Below are 26,586 nucleotides of genomic sequence, written 5' to 3' on the forward strand. Positions count from 1 at the left end.
AGAACAGTCTCCAGGGTGCAGAGGCCTGTTCAGAGCACTATTCTATCTCTGAACGGGACTCAGCTGAGGCAGCCATGCAAGATGCTGCACGGCGTGCGCTTTCGCACTACTGCTCGGTTTTCGGTGGGGCAGCTGACGGTCTTGACCTGAAGTATTACCCCCGCCGTTCATCTGGCAGCACAGGAGGCGTGATTGTCTCACCTGTCGGTGAGGGCAATCCTAGGTTGAGCAGCACAGTCAACCTAGCCGCCGTGCTAAACACGGAGCTGGACCATGCATTAGACGAGCTGAGTAGGGCTCGTGCTGAGATCGCCCTGCTGCGGGCTGAGCGCGCGGAACGTCGTTTTCTGGACGGTGGTTCCCCCGCTCCCGTTGGGACTCAGCACCCGTACCGCTCACCTCAGCGTGGACACCAGTCTTATGGCAATCCCGCCTGCAAGACCAAGATCAACCTAGAACCATAGATCGTTAGAGTTGGATCTTGTAATTAATACGAAATAAATATATACATGGAAGCTTCAGTCTTAGCGTTAGTCTCGGTCTTAGTTAGTTTTAGTTAGACAGGGTAGTTTGCTATATCCTGTGCATTTATGTTTGTCATGATGAACTATGTTTGGTTTGGATCTTTGTAATGATTGTCACCAGAGTGTGGGTATCCCCTGCATTTTGGTTTACATACTATGTCAATAAAGTTAGTTATATAGTTGGGAAACCCATTATTCTCCTTTCCTCTTTATCTGAGAAGCTGTGTGGTCTGTGTTGGAGATCAGTGAAGATGCTCATCTGTTCAGTGCTGTTGGAGAATTCTATACTCTTTCCTTATGCTGCAAGATTTGCCAGATCAGTTCTGATGTGTGGTTGCGTTCTGCAGATGTCAGAGAACAGGCGTAGAGGAGGAAGGCGTGCTCAGCAGGAGCGAGCCGCTCCGCAGGATGAGGTGCCCCAGCAGCAGCACCTGCCGCCCCCGCCCCCGATGTCCATCGAGCAGATGTTTCTGATGCAGACTCAGGCAGTTCAAGCCATCGGTCAGACTCTGGCCGCCATTCAGCAGCAGCAGCAGCAGCAACAGCAGCAGGCTCCACCCCAGCCTCAGATGCCTCAGATGCCTAGAGATAAGCGTGCTGAATTCATGAGAGGTCATCCACCAACGTTCGCTCATTCTTCTGACCCCATGGATGCTGAAGATTGGCTGCGCACTGTGGAGCGGGAGTTGCATACCGCTCAGTGCGATGACAGGGAGAAAGTTCTGTATGGTCCCCGTCTGTTGAGAGGAGCAGCCCAGTCATGGTGGGAGTCTTACCTCGCCACCCATGCCAACCCCGACACCATCACCTGGGAAGAATTCAGAGGTAGCTTTCGTCAGTACCATGTGCCTGCAGGTCTGATGACAGTGAAGAAGGAGGAGTTCCTGGCCCTTAAGCAAGGGTCATCGTCTGTCAGTGAGTATCGAGACAGGTTTCTGCAATTGTCTCGCTATGCTCCTGAAGATGTCAACACCGACGCCAAGCGACAGTACCGTTTCCTGAGAGGCTTGGTTGACCCTCTGCAGTATCAGCTGATGAATCACACCTTCCCGACATTCCAGCACCTGATTGACAGAGCAATCATGACAGAAAGGAAGCGCAAGGAGATGGAAGATCGTAAGCGCAAGATCAGTGGACCGCAGTCTGGAAGCAGCAGTCGCCCTCGCTTTTCAGGCAATCAACCCCAGCAGTTCAGGCAGAACCAGCGTCCACCTCAGCAGCATCAGCAGCGTCAGCAGTATCAGCAGTTCCAAAGGCAGTATCCTCAGCATCAGTACCAGAACCGTCAGAGCAATCAGTCAGGAGGTCAGTTTCAGAGGCAGAATCAGCAAACACCTCGTCTTCCTGCCCCAGCAAATCAGCAGAACAGTCAGGCAGCACCAGCTCAGGTTGGAAACAGGGCATGTTTCCACTGTGGAGAGCAAGGCCATTGGGTGATGCAATGTCCGAAGAAGGCAGCCCAGCAGCAGTCAGGCCCCAATGCCCCAGCAAAGCAGAATGTGCCTCAGCCTGGAGCAGGCAATCGCTCTCAGCAGCGCTATAATCATGGAAGATTGAATCACTTGGAAGCTGAAGCAGTTCAGGAGACCCCCGGCATGACAGTAGGTATGTTCCCAGTCGACTCCCATATTGCAGAAGTGTTATTTGATACTGGAGCAACACATTCTTTCATTACTGCATCATGGGTAGAAGCACATAATCTTCCAATAACTACCATGTTAACCCCCATTCAAATTGATTCAGCCGGTGGTAGAATTCGAGCCGATAGCATTTGTTTGAATATAAGTGTGAAAATAAGGGGGATAGCGTTTCCCGCCAACCTTATAGTAATGGGTACTCAGGGAATAGATGTCATCCTAGGGATGAATTGGCTAGATAAGTATCAGGCAGTTATCAGTTGTGATAAAAGGACAATCAAGTTGGTGTCCCCACTAGGAGAGGAAGTGGTGACCGAGTTAGTCCCGCCTGAGCCAAAGAAAGGAAGTTGTTATCAGATGACTGTCGATAGCAGTGAAGCAGACCCGATTGAGAGTATCAAGGTTGTGTCCGAATTCCCAGATGTGTTTCCAAAGGATTTACCGGGTATGCCACCAGAGCGGAAAGTTGAATTTGCTATAGAGCTTCTTCCTGGAACCGCCCCCATCTCTAAGAGAGCTTACAGAATATCTGGACCAGAGTTGGATGAGCTTAAGAAGCAGATTGATGAGCTGTCAGAAAAAGGTTACATCCGGCCAAGCACCTCGCCTTGGGCCGCCTCTGTCTTGTTCGTGGAGAAGAAAGATGGTACTAAGAGGATGTGTATCGACTATCGAGCTTTGAATGAAGTCACGATCAAGAACAAGTATCCTTTGCCCAGAATAGAAGATCTGTTCGACCAGTTGAGAGGAGCCAGTGTGTTCTCCAAGATCGATCTGAGGTCAGGTTATCATCAGCTCAGGATCCGACCTTCGGACATTCCGAAGACGGCATTCATTACCAAGTATGGTTTATATGAGTTCACAGTGATGTCTTTTGGTTTGACCAATGCGCCAGCATTCTTCATGAACTTGATGAATAGTGTATTCATGGATTATCTTGATAAGTTCGTGGTGGTATTCATTGATGACATTCTGGTTTATTCTCAAAGTGAAGAAGAGCATGCAGATCATTTGAGGATGGTGTTGCAGAGATTGCGAGAGCACCAGTTGTATGCAAAGTTGAGCAAGTGTGAGTTCTGGATCAGTGAAGTCCTGTTCTTGGGTCACATAATCAACAAAGAAGGATTGGCTGTGGATCCGAAGAAAGTGGCAGACATTCTGAACTGGAAAGCGCCAACGGATGCTCGAGGAATCAAGAGCTTCATTGGAATGGCCGGATATTATCGGCGATTCATTGAAGGGTTTTCGAAGATTGCGAAGCCAATGACAGCGTTACTAGGCAACAAGGTTGAGTTCAAGTGGACCCAGAAATGCCAAGAGGCCTTTGAAGCGCTGAAAGAGAAGTTGACTACAGCGCCTGTCCTAGTCTTGCCTGATGTGCACAAGCCCTTCTCGGTGTATTGTGATGCTTGTTACACAGGTTTGGGATGTGTGTTGATGCAAGAGGGAAGAGTTGTGGCTTACTCGTCCCGACAGCTGAAGGTTCATGAGAAGAATTACCCAATCCATGATCTAGAGTTGGCAGCAGTGGTTCACGCACTGAAGACATGGAGGCACTATTTGTATGGACAGAAATGCGATGTTTACACGGACCACAAGAGTCTGAAGTACATATTCACTCAATCAGAATTGAACATGAGGCAACGAAGATGGTTAGAATTGATCAAAGACTATGAGTTGGAGATTCATTACCATCCAGGCAAAGCAAACGTAGTGGCAGATGCTTTGAGCAGAAAGAGTCAAGTCAATCTGATGGTCGCTCGTCCGATGCCTTATGAGTTGGCCAAGGAGTTTGACAGGTTGAGTCTCGGATTTCTGAACAATTCTCGAGGAGTCACAGTTGAATTGGAACCTACCTTGGAGCGCGAAATCAAAGACGCGCAGAAGAATGATGAGAAGATCAGTGAGATTCGGCGATTGATTCTAGATGGCAGAGGCAAAGACTTTCGAGAAGATGCAGAAGGCGTGATATGGTTCAAAGACCGCTTGTGTGTTCCCAATGTCCAGTCTATTCGGGAGTTGATTCTTAAGGAAGCTCATGAGACAGCCTATTCGATTCACCCTGGCAGTGAGAAGATGTATCAGGATCTGAAGAAGAAATTCTGGTGGTACGGAATGAAAAGAGAAATCGCAGAGCATGTGGCTATGTGCGATAGTTGTCGAAGAATTAAAGCAGAACACCAGAGACCAGCTGGATTGTTGCAACCGTTGCAGATCCCTCAGTGGAAATGGGATGAAATTGGTATGGATTTCATAGTCGGATTGCCTCGCACTCGAGCCGGCTACGATTCCATTTGGGTAGTAGTGGACCGCTTGACCAAGTCAGCCCACTTCATACCTGTTAAGACCAACTACAACAGTGCAGTATTGGCAGAATTGTATATGTCTCGGATCGTTTGTCTTCATGGTGTGCCAAAGAAGATAGTGTCAGACAGAGGAACGCAGTTCACCTCTCATTTCTGGCAGCAGTTGCATGAAGCCTTGGGCACGCATCTGAATTTCAGTTCAGCTTATCACCCGCAGACAGATGGTCAGACTGAAAGAACCAATCAAATTCTTGAAGATATGTTGAGAGCCTGTGCGTTGCAAGATCAGTCCGGATGGGACAAGCGATTGCCTTATGCAGAGTTTTCCTATAACAACAGTTACCAGGCCAGTTTGAAGATGTCACCGTTTCAAGCGCTGTATGGAAGGAGTTGCAGAACTCCGTTGCAATGGGATCAGCCTGGGGAAAAGCAAGTGTTTGGGCCAGACATTTTGCTCGAAGCCGAAGAGAACGTCAAGATGGTTCGAGAGAATCTGAAGATAGCGCAATCAAGGCAGCGAAGCTATGCAGACACAAGAAGAAGAGAGCTGAGTTTCGAAGTCGGAGACTTTGTCTATCTGAAAGTGTCACCGATCAGAGGAGTCAGAAGATTCGGAGTGAAAGGCAAGCTAGCACCCCGCTACATTGGTCCGTATCAGGTTCTTGCAAGACGAGGAGAAGTGGCTTATCAGCTCAGTTTGCCAGAGAATTTGTCTGCTGTGCATGATGTCTTTCATGTGTCTCAGTTGAAGAAGTGCTTGCGTATGCCAGAAGAGCAGTTGCCAGTGGAAGGTCTGGAAGTCCAGGAGGACTTGACCTACGTTGAGAAGCCAGCTCAGATCCTTGAGGTTGCAGATAGAGTCACCCGAAGGAAGACCGTCAGGATGTGCAAAGTCAGATGGAGTCACCACTCTGAGGAAGAAGCAACCTGGGAGCGTGAAGATGATCTGATGGCCAAGTACCCGGAGCTCTTTGCTAGCCAGCCCTGAATCTCGAGGGCGAGATTCTTTTAAGGGGGATAGGTTTGTAACGCCCCGAATTTTGCAGTTGAATTTTTTTTCTTTTCTTTACTCGCCAAAATTCGGGCGTTACCTTTCCTTTTCTTTTTCCCTCGCTAAACCTTGACCTTTTCCAAAGTTCTAGCGGGATTCGGTTTGGAATTCCCGTATGTATAAAAACCCTAAATACTTTATGTTGTTTGATGCACCATGCCGAACCTTGCATTTCTTTTGATTGCTTTGAAAGTGCAAATGCATTCATGTAGAAAGATCGGATTTCGAAAATGTTTTCTTTCTCTTTTCTTTCTCTTTTCTCTCTCTCTTTCTCTCTCTTTTTTTTTCTCTCTCTCCCGCGCCGTGGGCCGACCCCGGCCGGCCCAGCCGCCCCCTGGCGCCCCCCTCTTGGGCCTAGTAGGCCCAGCCGCCCCCCCCTCTTTCCCTTATCCCCTAACCCTCTCCCTCTCCCCCCTCATTTTCTCCCTCCCCACCCAAGCCGCCGCCCCCCCGCCCCCCGGTTCGGCCGCCCCTGCGCCCAGCGGCTCGGCCGCCCCGCCCCCTGCTCGGCCGCCCCCCTGCGCCGCCCGCGCCCGCGCCCCGCCTAGGGCCGGTTCAACCGCCCTAGGGCCGGTTCAACCGCCCCCCCCCCTTCTGTTTTTTTTTATTTTTTTTATTTTATCTTATTTACTTTCTGTAATCATGATTACTGTATTTTAAGTAGGCTAATCACTGTTCATGCTATGGGAAAATAGGAAGTTTAATTTAAAATTCCGTTATGCTATTGATGCACGTAGTTAATTGTTTACCCTGTGCAATGTTGATCAACTAAAAGTGATTAGGTTTCCATTAGTGTATATGTAACAGAATTATTTTGTTAAAAACCAATGGTAATTGATCGTTAGCGCATAAGATTTAACCCCCTGCGAGACCTTTCCCGTTTCTTTCTAACCATAACAAATGCGTTATCGAATGTCATACTTGATGCATATTCGCTTTATTTGTTATCTTGTATGGTGTACTGTTCTTTTGTATTAAATATGTGGATGTATGTATGTATGTTTGCGCTCGCATAGAGAACGATCCGGTCGAAGAGCCCGAGGAATTCGCAGGAGAAGCCCCTGAGCAGCAGTCGTTTGGTGGAGGCAAGTGTCCTTTGACCTATCTATGTCCTATTCATTCTTTAATTCACCCCCCCGCATTACACATTTATACCTAAGGATTGACTAGCTTTTGTTATCCATGTCCTTGTTTACCTATTTGGGTCGGATTATTACTACTTAGTCTGATGCTATTGCTCAACTCTAATCAATGAACATGATGTGATTATCTATGATACGCTGTTTTCCCGTTCTTCTTTATGATATACTTGTGGTTTTCAAGGGGACTCGAGCGGTTTCTCGAGTGCCTCTCCGTAAGGACCTGTTCTATGGATGACCGCCCGGGAAAACAGTGCAACCATGAGGGTGGAATGGGGTGCCCTTAGCTGAATAATTAGAGGATCCGGGGTGTAGTTCACTTAGCCGTCGTGCCGTCAATGGGGCTCGGTGTATGCGGCTCGCTCTGCCAAGTTTGGGTTCGCCCCTTGGGGAGGAGTGCGGTGCATTTAGGAAACCTAACGGGTGGCTACAGCCCCGGGGAATCTTTGTAAAGGCTTCGTAGTGATGCCCTGCTGGATCACCTTGGTAGTGATCAATGGAGAGTCATGATCTCCGGGCAGAATGGGAATCACGGCTTGTGGGTAAAGTGCACAACCTCTGCAGAGTGTTATGAAACTGATATATCAGCCGTGCTCGCGGTTATGAGCGGCCAAGGGAGCTCCAATGATTAGTGGTACTTGATCAGAGACATTGTGGTACAGGTGGTTATGAGATTGATGGTTCTGGTTATGGTTATGGTGCTGGTAAGTGGTATTCTTTCCGTTTGGAAAGGATACATTGGGTTAATAACTTGGGTTAATGCTAAAACTTGGCTTTCTACTAGTAAGTAATAACCTGACCAACTAAAAGCAACTGCTTGACTTATCCCCACATAAAGCTAGTCCACTACAGCCAAACAGGATACTTGCTGAGTATGTTGATGTGTACTCACCCTTGCTCTACACACCAAACCCCCCCCAGGTTGTCAGCATTGCAACCACTGCTCAGGCGAAGATGAAGCTGTGGAAGGAGACTTCCAGGAGTTCCAAGATTACGACGAGTTCTAGGTGTGGGTTAGCGGCAACCCCCAGTCGGCTGCCTGTGAAGGCCGCGTTATCTACGTTTCTTTTCCGCACTTTGATTTATTGTAAGAACTATATGGACGTCTCAGACGTATGATGTAATCGATTATTTCCCCTTATTAATACTATTTTGAGCACTGTGTGATGATGTCCATATTATGTAACTGCTGTGTACGTGAATAACTGATCCTGGCACGTACATGGTTCGCATTCGGTTTGCCTTTTTAAAACCGGGTGTGACACTTTTCCTCTTAACAAAAATTCTCTAAATGAACTTGGTGATAAATGTGGTCTATGTGAAGTGCTTCAAATCATTTTAAGTATATGCAAATGATTGGGTGACCTAGGGGTAGGGTTAGGGAGAAGAATAAAACCAAGGGGGGAGATTAGGGGGGTTAGGGTTTCAAACCTGGGTTGGGATTTTGGGATGTTACAAACCTACCCCACTTAAAGGAATCTCGCCCTCGAGATTTAGACTGGATTTGGGAAAAGGTAAGGGTATTCCCTCCTCAAGAAGTCCTCACTCTCCCAGGTGGCTTCCTCTTCTCCTTTTCTGCTCCACTGAACTTTACAGAGCTTTACTTCTGAGGTGCGGGTCTTTCTGACTGCTGAATCAAGAATCTTCACTGGTTTCTCACGATATTGAAGGTCTTTCTGAATCTGCACTATCTCTTCCTCGAGGTGACTTTCTGGTGCTTGCAGGCATTTGCGGAGCTGGGACACGTGGAACACATTGTGGATGTCGGACATGGATTCTGGTAGTTCCAGGCGGTATGCGGCGGGTCCTACCTTGCCAATGATGGGATAGGGACCTACAAAACATGGGGCTAGCTTCCCTTTGACTTGGAACCTCCTGACACCACGCATTGGAGAAACCTTAAGGTAGACGAAGTCTCCTTCCTCAAATCGGAGTTCCCTCCGCCTGTTGTCTGCGTAACTCTTCTGTCGACTCTGAGCTTCAAGCAACCTTCTGCGGATCAGTGCAACTTTCTCCTCTGCCTCCTTGACAAAGGCAGGTCCTTCTAGTGCTTTTTCCCCCACGTTGGACCACATGAGAGGGGTCTGGCATTTTCGTCCATACAGTGCTTCGAATGGTGACATCTTGATGCTGGACTGATAGCTATTGTTGTAGGAGAACTCTGCGTAGGGTAGACTGGACTCCCAACTTCTATCAAAAGCTAACACACATGCTCTTAAGAGATCTTCAAGGACTTTGTTGACTCTCTCTGTCTGCCCATCTGTCTGAGGGTGATAAGCGGTACTGAAATTTAGCTTGGTGCCCATAGCTTTCTGAAGGCTTGTCCAGAATTTGGATGTGAACTGGGTTCCTCTGTCTGATACTATCTTCCTTGGGATGCCATGGAGTCTGACTATCTCCTTGAGGTAAATTCGGGCAAGGGTGGCTCCTCCAAAGGTAGTTTTCACTGGAATGTAATGGGCTACCTTGGTGAGGCGATCTATTATTACCCAGATGGAGTCATTCCCTTTCTGCGTCCGGGGTAGTCCGGTTACGAAGTCCATGCCTATTTCTTCCCACTTCCATTCAGGTATCGGGAGGGGTTGTAATAGGCCAGCAGGTTTTTGGTGTTCGGCCTTCGTCCGTTGGCAGATGTCACATCGGGCCACATACTGAGCTATTTCTTTCTTCATCCCCTTCCACCAGTATCTGGTCTTGAGGTCCAGGTACATCTTGGTAGTTCCGGGGTGGATGGAGTAGGCCGAGTCGTGAGCTTCCTTGAGTAGGACTTCTCGGGCCTCCCCTTTTGGTACACACAGACGGTGTTTGAACCAAAGGACTCCTTGGTCATCTGTCCTGAGGTCCGGGAGTTGTTCCTTGCGGGCTTTCTCCACAAGCCTTGCTGTCTCTGGGTCTAGATGTTGAGCCTTGCAGATGAGGTCTTCTAGCATTGGCTTGACTTCGAGACTGTCGTTGTTTCCCAGACATGCATTTAGTTGTGCTGATTCTTCCTTCCAGTCTTCTAGAAAGTTGGTCCCTTTTATTCCGAATGGCTTTCGACTGAGAGCGTCGGCTACCACATTGGCCTTCCCGAGGTGATAGTGAATTTCGAGGTCATAATCCTTGATTAGCTCTAACCATCTTCGCTGACGGAGGTTGAGATCAGGTTGAGTGAATATGTACCTCAGACTCTTGTGATCGGTGAAAATGTGGCATTTGTTTCCGATTAGGTAATGCCTCCATATCTTCAAGGCATGCACTATGGCTGCCAATTCCAGATCATGGGTGGGGTAATTCTGCTTGTGCGGCTTGAGTAGGCGTGATGCGTAAGCGATGACTTTCTCGTTCTGCATTAGCACACACCCTAAGCCTTGCCTCGAGGCATCACAGAAGACGACAAAATCTTGATGAATATCTGGCAGTGATAGAACGGGTGCCGTTGTAAGTTTTTCCTTTATGATTTGGAAACTTTCTTCACATTTTGGGGTCCACATAAATTTATGGTCTTTCTTGAGAAGTTCTGTCATTGGCCTTGCGATGCTGGAGAATCCTTTGATGAAGCGGCGGTAATACCCTGCCATTCCTAGGAAGCTTCGAACTTCACTGACGTTGGTTGGTTGCCTCCATTTTGACACTGCTTCTACTTTGGAAGGGTCCACTTCTATTCCTTCTGCGGTTAAGATATGCCCAAGGAAGGCTATCTTTTCCAACCAGAATTCACATTTACTGAGTTTGGCAGAAAGTTGGTGTGCTCTGAGTTTTCCAAGGACGATCCGAAGGTGACGCTTATGGTCTTCGCGGTTCTTGGAGTAAATAAGGATGTCGTCGATGAAGACTACGACAAACTTATCTAGCTCTTCCATAAACACTTTATTCATGAGGTTCATGAAAAAGGCGGGTGTGTTTGTCAGTCCGAACGACATTACCGTGAATTCATATTGCCCGTACCGGGTGACAAATGCAGTCTTTTGGATATCCGCTTCCTTGATCCTCAATTGGTGGTAACCAGACCTTAGGTCTATCTTGGAGAAGTACTTGGCTCCTTGAAGCTGATCGAAGAGGTCGTCGATCCGAGGAAGTGGGTACTTGTTCTTGATGGTAACTTCATTTAACGACCGGTAATCAATGCACATTCTCATGCTTCCATCCTTCTTGGAGACAAACAGGACTGGTGCTCCCCAAGGTGATGAGCTGGGACGAATGTACCCTTTTTGCTGAAGATCTGAGATTTGAAGCTTCAGTTCTGCTAACTCGGTTGGAGCCATGCGGTATGGTCTCTTTGCGATGGGTGTTGTTCCAGGAATCAGATCTATGTAGAACTCCACTTCTCTTTCTGGCGGCATTCCTGGCAATTCTTCGGGAAACACATCCATGAATTCTTCTACTACTGATATACTTTCCATTGTTATACTGAACATCATTGGGTCACTGGCGGGTAGCTGTGCCTGGTAAGAGACTGACTTTCCCTGCTGGTCGGTGAGGAGGACTGTCTTGTCTGCGCAACTGATGATGCCTTTGTGTTTAGTTAGCCAATCCATCCCTAGGATTACATCAATTCCCTTGGATGGCAAGACGGTTAAGTCTGCCAGGAACACTACCCCACTTAAAAGGATTCTGACTTGGGAACATTTTAGCTGGCATAGGAGGTCGGACCCTGGGGTTCGGGTGACCAAAGGAATCTCTAGGGGAGTAGAGGGAATGCCATATTTTTCCACAAAGCTAGTGGCTATGAAAGAGTGGGATGCTCCAGAATCGAAAAGTACGGTAGCGGGAGTAAATTCAACAAGGAACTCACCGAGTACTACTCCCGGAGCCTACTGAGCTTCCTGGGCATCGACGTGATTTACACGTGCCCTTCCTTGGTACAGAGTCTTGTTCTGCTGGCTGACGGCGGAGGGCGCCTTGGGGGCGGGTGCCGAGGTATTCTTCGGGCCATTCACCGAGTTGGAGTAGGCGGGTCCCTGCAGCTTCAGCTGCGGACAGTTGTTCTTGAAGTGACTTGGATCACCGCAGTGCCAACATGCATTAGCCGGAGGTTGGTTGCTTGCCACCGAGGGAGAATGGAAAGAGCTCTGACTCTGCTGGCTGAATCGTGACGGAGTGGGTCCAGCTGGCCTACTGAAGTTGGGCCCCTTGGGTGGAAACCCAAATGATCGAGTCTTCTGGTGCCGGTCCTGCTGTTGTGCCCGGAGAACCTGGAACTTCCTTTTGAGGTGTCCTTTTTCTTCCTCCTTAGCTCTTTCAACTTGCATGGCCTTGTTGGAAAGGTGAGAGAAGTTGAGGAAGTCTTGGCTAGCCAGAATTGTCTTGAGTTCTGGCCTGAGTCCCTTGAGGAAACAGGCCATCTTCTTGCTCTCAGTATTGACATCATCTGGCGCGTAGCGGGCTAACTCCGTGAACTTGTGCACATATTCGCTGACAGATCTTCCGTCTTGAGTCAATTCTCGGAACTCGTCCTCCTTAAGCTGTACCAATCCTTGGGGCACATGGTGCTCCCGGAAAGCTGCTTCAAATTCCGCCCAGGTAGCATCTCTGATGGTGACGTTGAAGGTGTCCCACCAGGCTAAGGCCATCCCAGAGAGTTGGTGGGCAGCCAGTTGAACACGCTAATTTTCTGGGCAACCAATGGCTTCTAGCTTCCTTTTGATCGTTCGCATCCAATCGTCTGCATCGAGGGGGTTGCTTGATCCGGCGAACGTGGGAGGTTTGAGTCTCAGGAAGTCCCCCATTCTGTCTTGCGGTCTTCCACCATTTGGCCGCTGATTATCCAGATTTCGAGTGAGGACCTCGATGAGTCGGGTCTGATTGGCTAGAACTTGGGCTAGGTCTAAGGGTAGGGGTGGAGGTGCGGGGAGGTGGGTTTCACTTTCCTCTCTAACGACTTCCCCTTCAGCTCTTCGGGGGAAACCTGCTCCAATCCCTGAGGCGGTAGGCGTGGTTTTATCCGAAGCCATCTGCCAGGGAAGAGAGTCACTATTATGCACATGCAAATTGTTCTCAACCAAGTTATTTTATTCATTACACCATCACATTACAAGCATAAGACTACTACAGAGGAAAACTACACGAGGGCGTTCTTCGAGGTGCTAGCGAGTTCCTTGTCTAAGGTGTCCCCAAATGCCTTGAGAAGATCATCGAGGCTGGCTAGGGATACATCTTCTTCGTCGGACCAGTCATCGATTCTGGGGGGAGGTAGGGCTAGAGGGGCCTTCTTCTTCTTCTTCTCTGTCTGGCATCCTTGGTTAGTGGTCTTCTTCTGGATCTTCTTTTTGGGGGCGAGTGCCTTCAGCTTCTTGTCAAAGTCTTTCTTCAAGGTCCGATAGGCCTCACGGGTGTTGGCTTCCTCGCCTTCCACTATGCTGAGACTCTCCTGGAGAGATGCCTTCTCTTGCGTAAGCTCTTTGACTTGCTGCTCTAGGCTTTCCACTCGGGAGTTTAGGTGGGTACAATGGGAGGAGAGCTCATCGTAGTGGTTGTCGAGGGTGTGGAGGTATCCGGCCATGTAGACGATAGTGGGATCATCTTCTATGGGATCTCCTCCTGACAGAGCCTGGAGTCTTTTCTTCCAGGTTGGGGCGTTTTTGTTGCTGGGTGGGAAATATCGGAGGGGAGTCTCAAAGATCTCTCGGCCATAGTTTTGGCACAGTTGTTTGAGGGCTTTTCGAGCAACACTCTGGCATGTGTCTGGGAAGCGGTGCCCGATGAAGGTAATTTGGAAAGGAGGGTGGTTTGGGTAGTTTCGGCTTTCTCCCAAGTAGACCGCCATAGAGCACTTTTCCATTCCATTTTCACGGTACTCTTTCCAGACGTATTCGGGCTTCTTGCGGATCCCCAAGCGCAGTGCGCAGCTTCGAAGAAGGTGAGGAAAGCCTTCCTCCTCTGAGCAATAGGAAGTCCTAATCACCCAGGGGGTTTCCATCTGGTAGACGAAAAGAAAGGTCTATTAATATCGGGGAAAAGGGGAAAGAGTGTTTCTTGGAGGTAAGAGGTGTTTTCTTGTTAAGGCAACTTTTAAGGTCAGGGCTGTGGTCTACGGCCAGTCCTATAGGCTCTGATACCACCTGAAGCGTCCCGATCCTTTGGGACTCAAATGTGATACAATTACTAGTCCCAGGAGGCTAGTAATCACATTCATTACTTCAAATAGTTACAGAGTCTGAATAATGTTATTACAATACCGGGGATACAAGCTCGAAAGTGAGCCGAAACAAAATAAAGCGCAGTGGAAGATAAAATAGCCCAGGCCACAGGCAGAACTGGGTGAAGACACAGCCCCATCAATCAAGCATAGCAGAAAAGAAGTCTTCAGCTGCTGAAAAACATAAATAAATCTGGGTGAATACACTAGGTATTCCGCAAGCCCACCCGACTCCCGTAAAGAGAAAGTGACCTATATTGTACATGCTTATTGTGGTGGAGTTGAAGTCACTCATACTTTTTCAGAGAAAGGCAGTACTCAATAGTTAGGGTTTTCCCAAAACAATAGAAGTAACACTTGCTTGACTACCACTGAGCTTCCCGCTCCCATGGTACTACTTTCTTTCCAGAACATACACACACATTTCCCTGTTCCCAGTTGTAGTAGAAAACACTAATTGTCATACCATACCAGACTCATCCATACCAGTGGACACGGACTATTCGAATAGGTTTAGACTCTGCGCAGAGGGGTACACTTTACCCACTAGTCCGGCTCTGCGATCTCATGGCCAATGAGACCCGAATCCGAAACTATTTCCTTCCTTGTACGTCCGAACCTTAATGGTTATACCGGAAGGAGTCATGCCACCACTATGTCCAAACCGGACAAAACATTCCCCTTCCTTATCCTCCCAGTGCTACCCCAGCCTTCATAACCCTGGGGTGGGACCGTACGAGTTCAGATTGAGTGGCTGCCCACACAGCCTCGAGTGGTTGTACTTTTTGGGAGTACAGGTAATGAAAGATGACAAACCGGTCCTTATATGAGAGGACGATCCTTCTGCTCACGCCTAAACCAGCTGAGCCAACACCTTAGGCCCTCCCCTAAACCAGGGAGTCCCTGATCATCCCACTTCACTAGGTGATGAGGGTGAGTACCCATCATCGCACTCTTTTGGGAAAACATTTCACTTATACCCCTTTTTACTTGTCCCATATCTTTAATCGAAATAATAGTTAATGCGGGCTCTCTCATGCTTACCATGCAATTCGATTCCCATCCCATAATCCAGGCATAGGCAGTGGTAGAGAGAAATAGGTAAATAATGCATCAAGGGAAGGATGGACTTGCCTTCGTCGAAGCTTTCCTGGCACAAAAGGTTAATCTCGGAGGGGTCGGGTTCCTGCCCTTCTTCCGGAGCTAAGAGTTCCGGAGGATCGGATCCCTCTTCCACTAATTAAAACATAGCCAAAAACAATACATCAAACATGGTGACTTTTGTGGAGTGTGCAAATTGTTATACTTTATTATTTTTGCTGCATAAAATATCAGCATATAAGTATATATGGGAAAATGGGATAAAGAAATGGGAAAAGAAAAAGAAAAAAAATTTCCTTTCCTTGTGGACCGGGGGGGGGGGGGATTTTGGCCCACATGGGCGCGGGCGCTTGCGCGGGCGAGGCTGGCGGCCCAGCTGGCCCAGCTGTGCGGGGGAGACGGCGGGGGACGGCGTGGAGGCGCGGGCCCACCAGCCAGCGAGAGAGGAGGGGGCTGACGGCGTTGGCGACAACGGAGGGGGGAAGGGGCTCGACCGGGGCCGACCGGCGGTGAGGATCCGCGGCGGTTCTCCGCCGTCGGTCCGGTTTTGCGACAGGGAGGCGGTGGCGGAGCATGAGTGGTAGATGAGGATCACAGGGGCGGGGCTAATTTCGCCTGTGGGGGCCTAGGGCGGCCGGTCCGCGGCACGGTGGCGGGCTTCCGCGACGGCGAAGCCGCCGGTGAGTTTTCCGGCCGAGATAGAGTGGGGAAGGTGGCGTGTCATGAACGTGGAAGTGTGGCGGAACTCTTGGCACTATTTGATTGAACGGAAGGTCGCCAGGGAGGGAGAGGGAAGCTTACCGGAGCGGTGGAGGGAAGCACGGCGGCGCTGCTAGCTCGATTGAGCTCGGGGAGGTGTGGAGGAGGAGGCTGGGGCTGGTGTGGAGTGCTCGGGCTCGGCTGTCCCTTTTATAGGCGCCCGGGAGGGGGAGAGGGATGGAGGGGACGGCGAGCTCCGACGAGCTTCCATGATGGCGGGCATGGAGCAAACGGCGACGAGACGGCTCGGGCAGGCTGAGGATGAGGGGACGGCTCGGGCACAGTGGCGGGGTTGTCGCGGAGGGGCTGGCGAGCATTAATGGCGAGGCGACGAGGCGAGGGGTGCTCGGCGGCGATCGCGCCGGGGAGGGATGGGCGAGGGAGAAGGAGCTGACAGGTGGGGTCGGGCTGCCAGTGAGAGAGGGCCGCGCGCGAGAGAGAGGGGCGGGGCGCTGACGGGCGGGGTCGGGCTGTCAGCGGGCGGAAGTGGCGCGCGGTGTGGGCCGCCTGGGCCGGAAAGAGAGGGGAGGGAGGCGGGCGCGCGTGAGTTGGGCTGGAAGTCGACCCAGCCGCGAGAGGGGAGAGGAAATTCCTTTTTCTTTTCTTTTTCTAATTCTTTCCTTTTTCTTTTCTACTTTTGTGACATTTTGTTTCTTTTCCTCTTAACAAAAATTCTCTAAATGAACTTGGTGATAAATGTGGTCTATGTGAAGTGCTTCAAATCATTTTAAGTATATGCAAATGATTGGGTGACCTAGGGGTAGGGTTAGAGAGAAGAATAAAACCAAGGGGGGGGGGAGATTAGGGGGGTTAGGGTTTCAAACCTGGGTTGGGACTTTGGGATGTTACAGCGAACATGTTAAAACTTTGGCCCGGGCTGAAGCTGGCTTCTCTATTAACGATACGAAGGACCCCTCGGCCGAAGCAAGTTCAATAGGCGGAAATTTTTTTACTGATATCTGGGAAAATGGCGGTCGAGGGATGGCCCATGAAATAATGAAGAAGAGCGAAAAAGATATTCATGACGCTCGAGAGGCAACAAAAGCGGCTGAAAAAGCCGTGGAACTTGAAAGACGGATAGGTATATCTTAATGACTTCTAACTTTGTTGTGTATTTTTGTAACTTCGAACTAAGTTATATCTTCTACTGCAGCTGAACTATCTCCTCCCCCAGAACCATTCGACCCACTGGCCGACCCAGAGACAAAGAAGACAATAGTAATTATTAATATGGCTGAAGCTATTGTAGATGAAGTTGTTATGAAGCTGCTAACCGAAGCTGCAGAAAAATTCTGAAGGAAGAAGAGTAGCTATTGTAAAAACATTTTCTAGAATATTGATGTAATATTTGCTAAACTATGTTTGTAATATTCAGTGCTTATAGATTTGAATGTAATATATGAGTGGTTTGTAATTCAGTTCTTTGCGATGCATGAAACTTCTTGTACATACCGTTTTTAGCCTGCGGCGAAAAAACACCTTCCCTTCTTTTCATGCTTCGTAAAGAAGAGCTTTTACGCTTCGTAAAAATCATCGATACTTTGTAAAACATCAATACTTCGTAAACAATAGATCCCTTTTTTCGCATCAGAACTGATGAAGCTGTGATTCTCAGCTTACTTTGTAAAGCATTGCCCGAAGATCGGCCTTGTTTTCAATTGATACCATTGTTGTGATATGATGTATGATGTGATGCTATGCGATATGATAAAATGAATGATGCTAATGTATCGTGCAAATGAATGCCCAAACACACACATCTGAAGCTTCTTCCACAACCTTCATTCCCTAAGGAATGACTGAAATCTCTTTGTCGTTTACTTTTCGGCTGCATCGTTTATTTTTCGGTGTAAGTTCTGCATTCCCTAAGGAACGTCTTTTGAACTTCTTCGCCTTCTATTTCAGCGGTATTCGCGTTGACTTTTTGCGCTTCGCCTTATATTTCGGTGGTATTTGGCTCTGCATTCCCTAAGGAACGACTTTTGAGCAGAAAACTTACGCTGCGCTCCCTTAGGAACGGCTTTTCGAAGCATCGGCAAACTTACGCTGCGTTCTTTAAAAACGACTTTTTGTAGCTTCAGTGAAACTTTTAGTGCGATTTTAGCACTGCATTCCCGAAGGAATACCTCTTTGTAGCTTCGACATTCTTCGTGAGTCTGTGACGAAGGTATATTTCATTTTGACATAAACGAAGCTAGTACAAAAAGTTTAAAAAATAGCAAGAAAACTAGGTTTACATTGATTGTTCCTTATTAAAAAGAAAACGACAGTGAATGTAAAACTGTGCCAAATGTAGGATATCTCTCAATATATGTGTTTTGATTCTGGCACAGTGCTGTTAACTGTGCGAGCTTCGGACCCCTCCCTGAAATCTCGCTGTTGATAGGTCTGTTGGCTCCCTTCTGGCTACTGACCTCATGAGTAGGCAGGCTGTAGTGGCGGTGGAGGAGGAAGCTGTGGCCAAGAAACTTGTGGCTGACTAGCCGAAGCAACAGAAGCTGCGAGATGATTACCCACATATTCTGGTATGTAGGGTGAATGACACGAAGTAGTGTGCAGGACCTGCTTCGGCTGATTTTTCTAGGCTTCGGCTTCTGCAATTTCTTTTTGCTTTTGGATGGTGATTTGACACGTTCTTGTATTGTGGCCCTTGTCTTCTCCACAAAATAGGCAGTAGATTTTCCTGGGCTGGTCCCCATATCTTCCTCCGAAACCTCTGGCGCCTCTACCTCTTGGAGCTGGCGGCCGGAAAGAGCTTTGTTGCTGTCCCGAAGCTTGCGAAGAATACTGCGATCTCTGCTGTTGACTTCCTCTGTCATCATTCTGGATGGAGTTGTGAATGGACCTGACATGCCTCGGGTGGATTCTTCCTCCGAAGCCCTTGGTCATTTCAGAGAACCTATATGCTTCCTCCCTTCTTTGGCGGAAGTCATTGTCGGCCTGGATGTACTCATCCATCTTCTGAAGCAGCTTCTCCAAAGTATGTGGAGGCTTTCTAGCGAAATACTGAGCAGTAGGTCCTGGACGAAGCCCCTTAATCATGGCTTCAACAAAAATTTCATTAGGCACTGTAGGCGCTTGTGCTCTGAGACGCAAGAACCTTCGGACATATGCCTGGAGGTACTCCTCATGATCTTGCGTGCACTAAAACAAGGCCTGAGCTGTGACCGGCTTCGTCTGGAAGCCTTGGAAACTTGTCACCAGCATATCCTTGAGCTTCTACCACGAAGTAATGGTCCCTGGCTGAAGAGAAGAATACCATGTTTGGGCCACATTCCGAACTGCCATGACGAAGGACTTGGCCATGACAGCTGCATTGCCTCCATATGAAGATATAGTTGCTTCATAACTCATCAAAAACTGCTTCGGGTCTGAATGCCCATCATACATGGGAAGCTGAGGTGGCTTGTATGATGGGGGCCATGGGATAGCCTGCAGTTCTGCTGCCAAGGGAGAAGCATCATCAAAAGTAAAGGTATCATGATTAAAATCATCATACCATCCATCGTTGTTGAACAAGCCTTCTTGATGAAGCTCCCTGTGGTGGGGCCTTCGATCTTGTTTGTCTTGAACAAGATGGCGTACTTCTTCGGTGGCTTTGTCGATCTACCTCTGAAGATCAGCCAGTCGGGCCATCTTCTCCTTCTTCCTTTGCACTTGCTGGTGGATTATCTCTATGTTTCTGATTTCTTGGTCCAACTCCTCCTCCTGGAGTGTTGGACTAGTGGCCTTCCTCTTCTGGCTTCGGGCCTCTCGAAGAGAAAGGGTCTCCTGGTTCGGGTCTAGTGGCTGCAGTGCGGCAGCCCCTGTCGCTGAAGCATTCTTCGGTGGCATGGTGAAGGTCAGTGCTTGCCGAAGGTGGTCGAAAAGGGTTCACCGGAGGTGGGCGCCAATGTTGGGGACTTGCTCTCAAATGCTATAAATTGAGAAAAAGACAACACCAAAACAAGTTATTTGTTAATGCCCTTCGTCCTTCGAAGCATTATTTCCCCAAGGATAGTGATCTTTGGACGAAGGTCATGAAGGACATACCTTCGTCATCTCATCGTACATATATGTATTAATATTAGCAACGAATGGAGCATGTAAAGCATAAGAAACAATGTAAACAATAACATTATCATATATATTTCTCAGTATATAATTGTAAGTTAACATAAGGACAGTATTGAATAACATTTGGTACCTTCAGCTTGACAGAAAACAAAGGTACGAGCGTGACGCAAAAGCAAATGCCAAATCAGCGTGAACAGTATGGGGGTACTGTTCATCTATTTATAGGCACAAGACGCAGCCTGTGAGAAATTACATTCATGCCCTTTACATTTGTTATTAACTCATGTACAATTCTATGAGGACTAGATAGCCTTTTCCCCTTTAAGTCGGTTCCTTTTTCCACCATTTAGCCGAAGCTTTCTTGCACATAGCTTCGGGATTGACTCGACCTTCGTCCCGGTCATGCTTTCCGTACTATATATGCTTTTGACCCGAGTCCGAAGGTACCTGTTTATATGTCACACTCGGAAAATATTGTTAAATCACATTTTTGAGGACCTTCGGAGAACGAAGGCCCCCAACATCGACCTTTCAGAGGAGCAGGAGCCGGAGGGATGGGTTGCTCGACTCAACCCTCGTGACGCCGCTCGCGGGTGTCACTTCCACGATGCGCTCGACACCTTTCTGCGTCAGGCACTTGACCGGCGCACTTGGTCCATCAAGTATCACTGTGTTGTCTTCCAGCATAGTCACGGGGCATACCCAGACTGCTGGGAGGCGACTTTCTTGGTGCGCCGTCCGGAGGATAGTCTCTGAGGTGCGGAGGTCTGCTCGGAGCATTATTTTATCTCTGAGCGGGGCTCAGCTGAGGCGACCATGTATGATGCCGCACGGCGTGCACTTTCGCACTACTGCTCAATGCTCGGTGGGGTGGCCGATGGTCTTGACCTAAGGTATTACCCCCGCTGTTCATCTAGCAGCACAGGAGACGTGGTTGTCTCACCTGTTGGTGAGGACAATCTTAGGTTGAGCAGCACAGTCAACCTATCCGTCGTGCTAAACACGGAGCTGGACCACACTTTAGACGAGTCGTGTAGGGCTCATGCCGAGATTGCCCAGTTGTGGGCTGAGCGCGCGGAGCGCCATCACCTAGCGGATGGCTCTCCCGCCCCCTCGGGACTCAGCACACTTACCGCTCGCCTCGGCGTGGGCGCCATGTCTATGGCAACCCCGACTGCAGGACTAGGATAAATTTAGGACCATAGATCGTCAGTGTTGGATCTTGTAATTAATGTTTAAAATAGAAGTCTTAGTCTTAGTCTTATTCTCAGTTAGTCTTAGTTAGTCAGGGTAGTTTGCTTATCCTGTGTTTTTATGCTTGTCATGATGAACTATGATGGATTTGGATCTTTGTAATGATTGTCGCAGAGTGTGGGTACCCCCTGCATTTTGGTTTACCTGTTAATGTTAATAAAATTAGTTATTTAGTTGGGAAGCCTCTTTATTTCTACTTTCCTCTTTATCTGAGGATATGTGTCTGCCTGTGTTGGAAGTCAGTGAAGATGTTTATCTGTTCAGTGTTGTGGAAGAATTCTATACTCTTTTCTTATGCTGCAAGATTTGTAAGATCAGTTCTGATGTGTGATTGCCTTCCGCAGGTGTCAGACAACAGGCGCAGAGGAGGGAGGCGTGCTTAGAAGGAGCAGTAGGCACTGCAAGATGAGGCACCTCAGCAGCAGTTGCCACCACCGCCCTCGATGACAATATAGCAGATGTTTCTGATGTAGACCCAGGCAGTCAAAGCGATTATTCAGACTCTGGCCACCATGCAGCAAGTGCAACAGCAGCCCCCACCTCATCCTCAGATGCAAATGCAGATGCCTCAGATGCCCAGAGATAAGCATGTTGAATTCATGAGAGGTCATCCCCTAGTGTTTGCTCACTCTATTGACCCCATGGATGCTAAAGATTGGCTGTGTACCGTGGAACGGAAGTTGCACACCACTCAGTGTGATGATAGAGAGAAGGTTCTGTATGGTCCCCGTTTGTTGAGGGGAGCAGCTCAGTCTTGGTGGAAGTCCTACCTCGCCACCCATGCCAACCCCAATGCCATCACTTGGAAAGAATTCAAAGACAATTTCCGTCAGTATCATGTTTCAGCCGGTCTGATGACAGTAAAGAAAGAGGAATTTCTGGCGCTCAAGCAACAGCCCATGTCCGTTAGTGAGTACATAGACAGGTTTCTGCAGCTGTCCCGCTATGCTCCCGAAGATGTCAACATAGATGCCAAGAGGCAGTATCATTTCTTGAGAGGCTTAGTCGATCCCCTGCACTATCAGCTGATGAACCATACCTTCCCCTCATTTCAGCACCTGATCGACAGAGCAATCATGATAGAGAAGAAGCTCAAGGAGATGGAGAATTGCAAGCACAAGATTGGTGGACCTCATCCTGGGAGCAGCAATCGCCCCTTTTTCTCAGACAACCCACCTCAACAGTTCAAGCAGAATCAGCGCCTGCCTCAACAACAGTTTTAGAGGCAGTACCCTCAACATCAGCAGCACTATCACCAGAACAGTCAAACAGGAGGAAGTCAGTTCCAGAGGCAGAATCAGCAGGCACCTCGTCTTCTTGCCCCAACAACCAACCAGAGCAATCAAGTAGCCCCAGTGGAAGGAGGAGGCAGAGGATGCTTCCATTGTGGAGAGCAAGGCCATTGGGCGATGCATTGTCCAAAGAAGGTAGCTCAGCAGCAACCAGACCCCAGTGCCCCAGCAAAGCAGAATGTGCCTCAGCCAGGAGCAGGCAACCGTGTTCAGACACACTACAACCATGGGAAACTGAACCATTTGGAGGCTGAAGCAGTCCAAGAAACGCCAGGCATGATTGTAGGTATGTTTCCAGTCGAATCCCATCTTGTAGAAGTGCGTCTCATATGTGCGCCAAATAAGAACATCAAATGTAATGACAAAGTGTATAGAGATAAATGTCACAAGTATCATTATTACATAGCGGAAGTCTTACAAAATAAATAATAACAACAAAATGAACTAAATATTATTCCTTGCCGCCATCAAGCTGACTGGGAGACACCACCTAGATCAACTCGTACTCCTCATTATAGGGCCCCTCTTGGACCACCTGCTCTTCACGTGTGGGAGGGGTTTATATATCGCAAGAGTGAGCTCACAAAAGATCATAGCTCAACAAGTTGTAGGGAATAATGTGCATGAACTCACCAAAGGTTGGAGTTCATGTGAAGTGTAAGGCTGATCAACAAATAATGGTTAAAGCTGAGCATTGCTTTTAATAAGTTGGTCAATTTTTATTAGCAGTTACTAAATGTAAGTAAATACCAAATTAGAGTAATAAATAGATCAAATTAATAATAAACCACAATGTGATGCAAATGACAAATTGAATTTAATTCCATAAATTAATCATGTGAGTGTCCGAGCCGCCCATGACCGTGAGCACGGCTGATATACCAGTTTTACACTCTGCAGAGGTTGCGCATCTTTACCCACAAGTCATGTTACCCATTTGCCAAGGGATCACGACTTCCCATACACCTCTACTAAGGAAACGAGGCAGGGTAACACTATGAGGCCTTTACAAAGTTCCACTAGCTTTAGAAAACCCGCTACAGTTTCTAGGAAGTTCCAATGCAGGGATCCCTCGCCTGACCGCCATCGTAGCAAAATCAACCCAAAGACCTCCCTACACTGACCACTCCCCTACTGCCCTTGCCCCTTTCAGGTAAGGTAGTCATCCACTAGCTTTCCTAATTAGTCAGCCAGGGGTGTCCCATACCACCCTTGTGGTAGCATTGTTTTCCTGGGTGGTTCTCCATGTTCCAATTAACAATATGATCTTATCATGAACAATCAATAACAATTTGATAATAAAAGCATGATCTTGAATAGTGTGTATCTCCATATCGAAAACCACATAAAGCAATAGCAGGTACTACCCAAAAATTCAGTGGTAAACAAGGTATTAAGATAGTCAAACTAGGGTAACCTATTGGGTCCCATCAAAATTAACTTATGCAGATCATAATGATTAAAAGGAATATTATTGGGTAAATAGAAGTGATCAAGGGCACAACTTGCCTTCAACGAGCTCCTGCTCAGCAGTCTCCACCTGCTGAACACCGGGATCCTCTGTGGCTTGCTCGTCTACTTGCAACAATACAAACAAGCACAAGATAGCAGAAATTAACATCACACCAAACAATAGAACAGAATGCGTGATAATATTCTACGCATCGTAATGAGATCGTAGGAACAAGAATCACTAAATTCGGAGTTATGGTTATCAAGTTATGAATTTCCAAAGTTATTAAGTGCTTGGTATGGAATAACTCAAGTGAATAATTTTATCTAAGTTTCATGGCTAAACAGAGTTACTAGATGATTGACAATATTAAAACAAAATTAATACAACTAGAATGGATTAAAAAGGAGCTAATATGAATTTTCTAGGGATTAAACAAGATTCTGGAATTATTTTTTTATTAAAAATCATTTCCTATATTTCTTTTCCCCATTTTCTCATGGCTCTGGACTGCGCACAAAATTACTAAAGAGTATAGGGGCTATCGCGCAAAAGTTCTAAGACTTAGGTTAACCCGAGGTGGACTGCGGGTTAAATGCGAATAAATCCAGGGTCTCTTTAGTAAAGTGGTTGGGCCGAAGGGGTATTTTCTGTTGTGAGCCGCTAGATCTACATCGGACCGCCAGGATCAAATCAGCCATCATGTGAACCGGTACCCATTTATGACCGAAGGATCTATGATCAACGACCCGAGAGTTTAAAGTACTCAGATTGCCCCCCATACACACGATTTGAATCGGATGGCACGGACCTGGCCACGAAAGGGTATAAAGACCTTCTAATCACAACCGTTCATCCATTGATCCACGGCGGACGGGTCTTCTCCCCCCTCGACACATCACCGGTGATGGAGAACACCCACCATGTCGGCGCCATTGATGGTGAATCCCGCACGAGCGCTGGCGAGCTCTAAACCCTACGCGATTATGTGCAAAACAGAAAGGGAAAAGTGGCGAGTAACAAGGTGGTGGCCGTACGGCGGATCACACTCAGGCGACACAACCACGACACACGGTGGAAAGCCCAGGGTTCCTCGGTGTCAGCGAGCAATTGAGGAATGAACGGTTGGTTTCCGCCCTCCCGAGGTGGTCGCGCACGAGTGGCACAACAAGGCGAACCTCCTGGACGGTATCCCCAGGTCACGGCTACAGCGTAGCACGCGGTCGACGGTGGCGTGCCTTCACCACCCTGGACATGGCATTGGCGGCGGTGATTTGGTTTCAGTGTTCGCCCGCGCAAGAGGGCAGTTGAGGGGAGGAAAGGGGCGCAGGGGGGGTGTTCCTACTTATTCCGTGGGGTCTCGGTTTGGGATGGGAGGAGGGCGCCGATGATTTTTGACGATGGCGGCGATCCTCACGCGAGTCGTTGCGGAGAAGGGGAGCGCACTGATGCATAGGCCCCACAAGGCAGCGACGGCGCACACACGTACTGAGGCTGGCACGTGGGTCCGCATACCAGTGAAAGGGTGAGGAGCGAGCGCGAGCGTGCGGCTGACCGGTGGGCCCTACGTGTTGGCGCCAATCGGATAGCTGTGGTGCGCGTATGAGTGGTTAGGTGGGTCGGGCAGGGAATTGGGCCTAATGCCAGTTTTCCTTTTTTTCTTTCTTATTTTTATTTTTATTTTTTATTTTCTTTTCTTTCTTTCCAAATTCAAACTTAAATTTCAATTTAAATTCAATTTTTTTTTGGCAAATTTGTCTTCATGTTAAATGTTCAATTTGAACATAGTATGGGATAAATCTATTTATTTATAAATTTATTTTGTCTTGTATAGTATTTCTCTCTTTCCTTTTCCTAGGTTATTTCAAATTTCCTAATTTACAAATTATATTAAATCCCCATTTTAGGTCTTAACATATAATTATATTAATATTGTTAGTATTAAATGCACAAACACATAAACTTTAGCATGATGCATAAATTATCTTTTGGTGTCCTTAGCTAATTATTCACTCTAAGTATGGTTATTCCCAAGTTATAATGGGTAGAAGACAAAACACCTAATGAGATCAACCCTTTTTCTTATTATTTCCAAACTGGGTATTACAAATCCTACCCCCCTTAAAAAGAATTTCGTCCTCGAGATTAGGAAGGACTAGGGAAGAGGTGGGGAAAGTCTACTCACAGCTCTTCTTCTCTTTCCCAAGTAGCTTCATCTTCACCATGGTGACTCCATTGCACTTTGCACATTTTGATCACTTTACTTCTTGTGACACGAGTCAAAGTATCAAGGATCTTGATAGGGTATTCTGTATAAATCAGATCATCTTGAACACTAAGATCCTCCATAGGTAACTGCTTCTCGGGTACCTTGAGACACTTTTTCAGTTGGGACACATCGAAGACATCATGTACATCCGCAAGATGGTCGGGTAATTCCAGTTGATAGGCAACTTCCCCCACTTGCTTTAGGATCAAGAAGGGTCCAATAAAGCGAGGGGACCACTTCCCTTTAACTTTAAACCTCCTCATACCCCGGATTGGTGACACCTTCAAATACACGTGATCACCCTCAAACTCTAATAGTCGTCTCCTAGTATCTGCATAGCTTTTCTGTCTTGACTACGCAGTTCTCAAGTTCTCCCTTATCAACCGGACTTGTTCTTCTGCCTCTTGTATAATTTTTGGCCCAAAGATCTGCCTTTCACCAGTTTGATCCCAATATAGAGGAGTCCTGCACTTTCTGCCATATAGAGCCTCAAATGGGGACATTTTCAAACTGGCCTGGTAGCTATTATTGTAAGAGAACTCCGCATAGGGCAAACTCTTATCCCAACTGCCACCATGTTTAAGAGCACATGCTCTTAACATATCTTCCAGTACTTGGTTGGTTCTCT

General features: G+C 47.8%; 1 pseudogene; it reads right to left on the bottom strand.

Moving 5' to 3' along the window:
* Positions 1-26,586, bottom strand: part of LOC109942264 (uncharacterized) — a 45,055-nt pseudogene that overhangs the window by 14,794 nt on the left and 3,675 nt on the right.

The sequence above is a fragment of the Zea mays genome, chromosome 9, assembly GCF_902167145.1.
Source record: "Zea mays cultivar B73 chromosome 9, Zm-B73-REFERENCE-NAM-5.0, whole genome shotgun sequence".
Taxonomy (NCBI): domain Eukaryota; kingdom Viridiplantae; phylum Streptophyta; class Magnoliopsida; order Poales; family Poaceae; genus Zea; species Zea mays.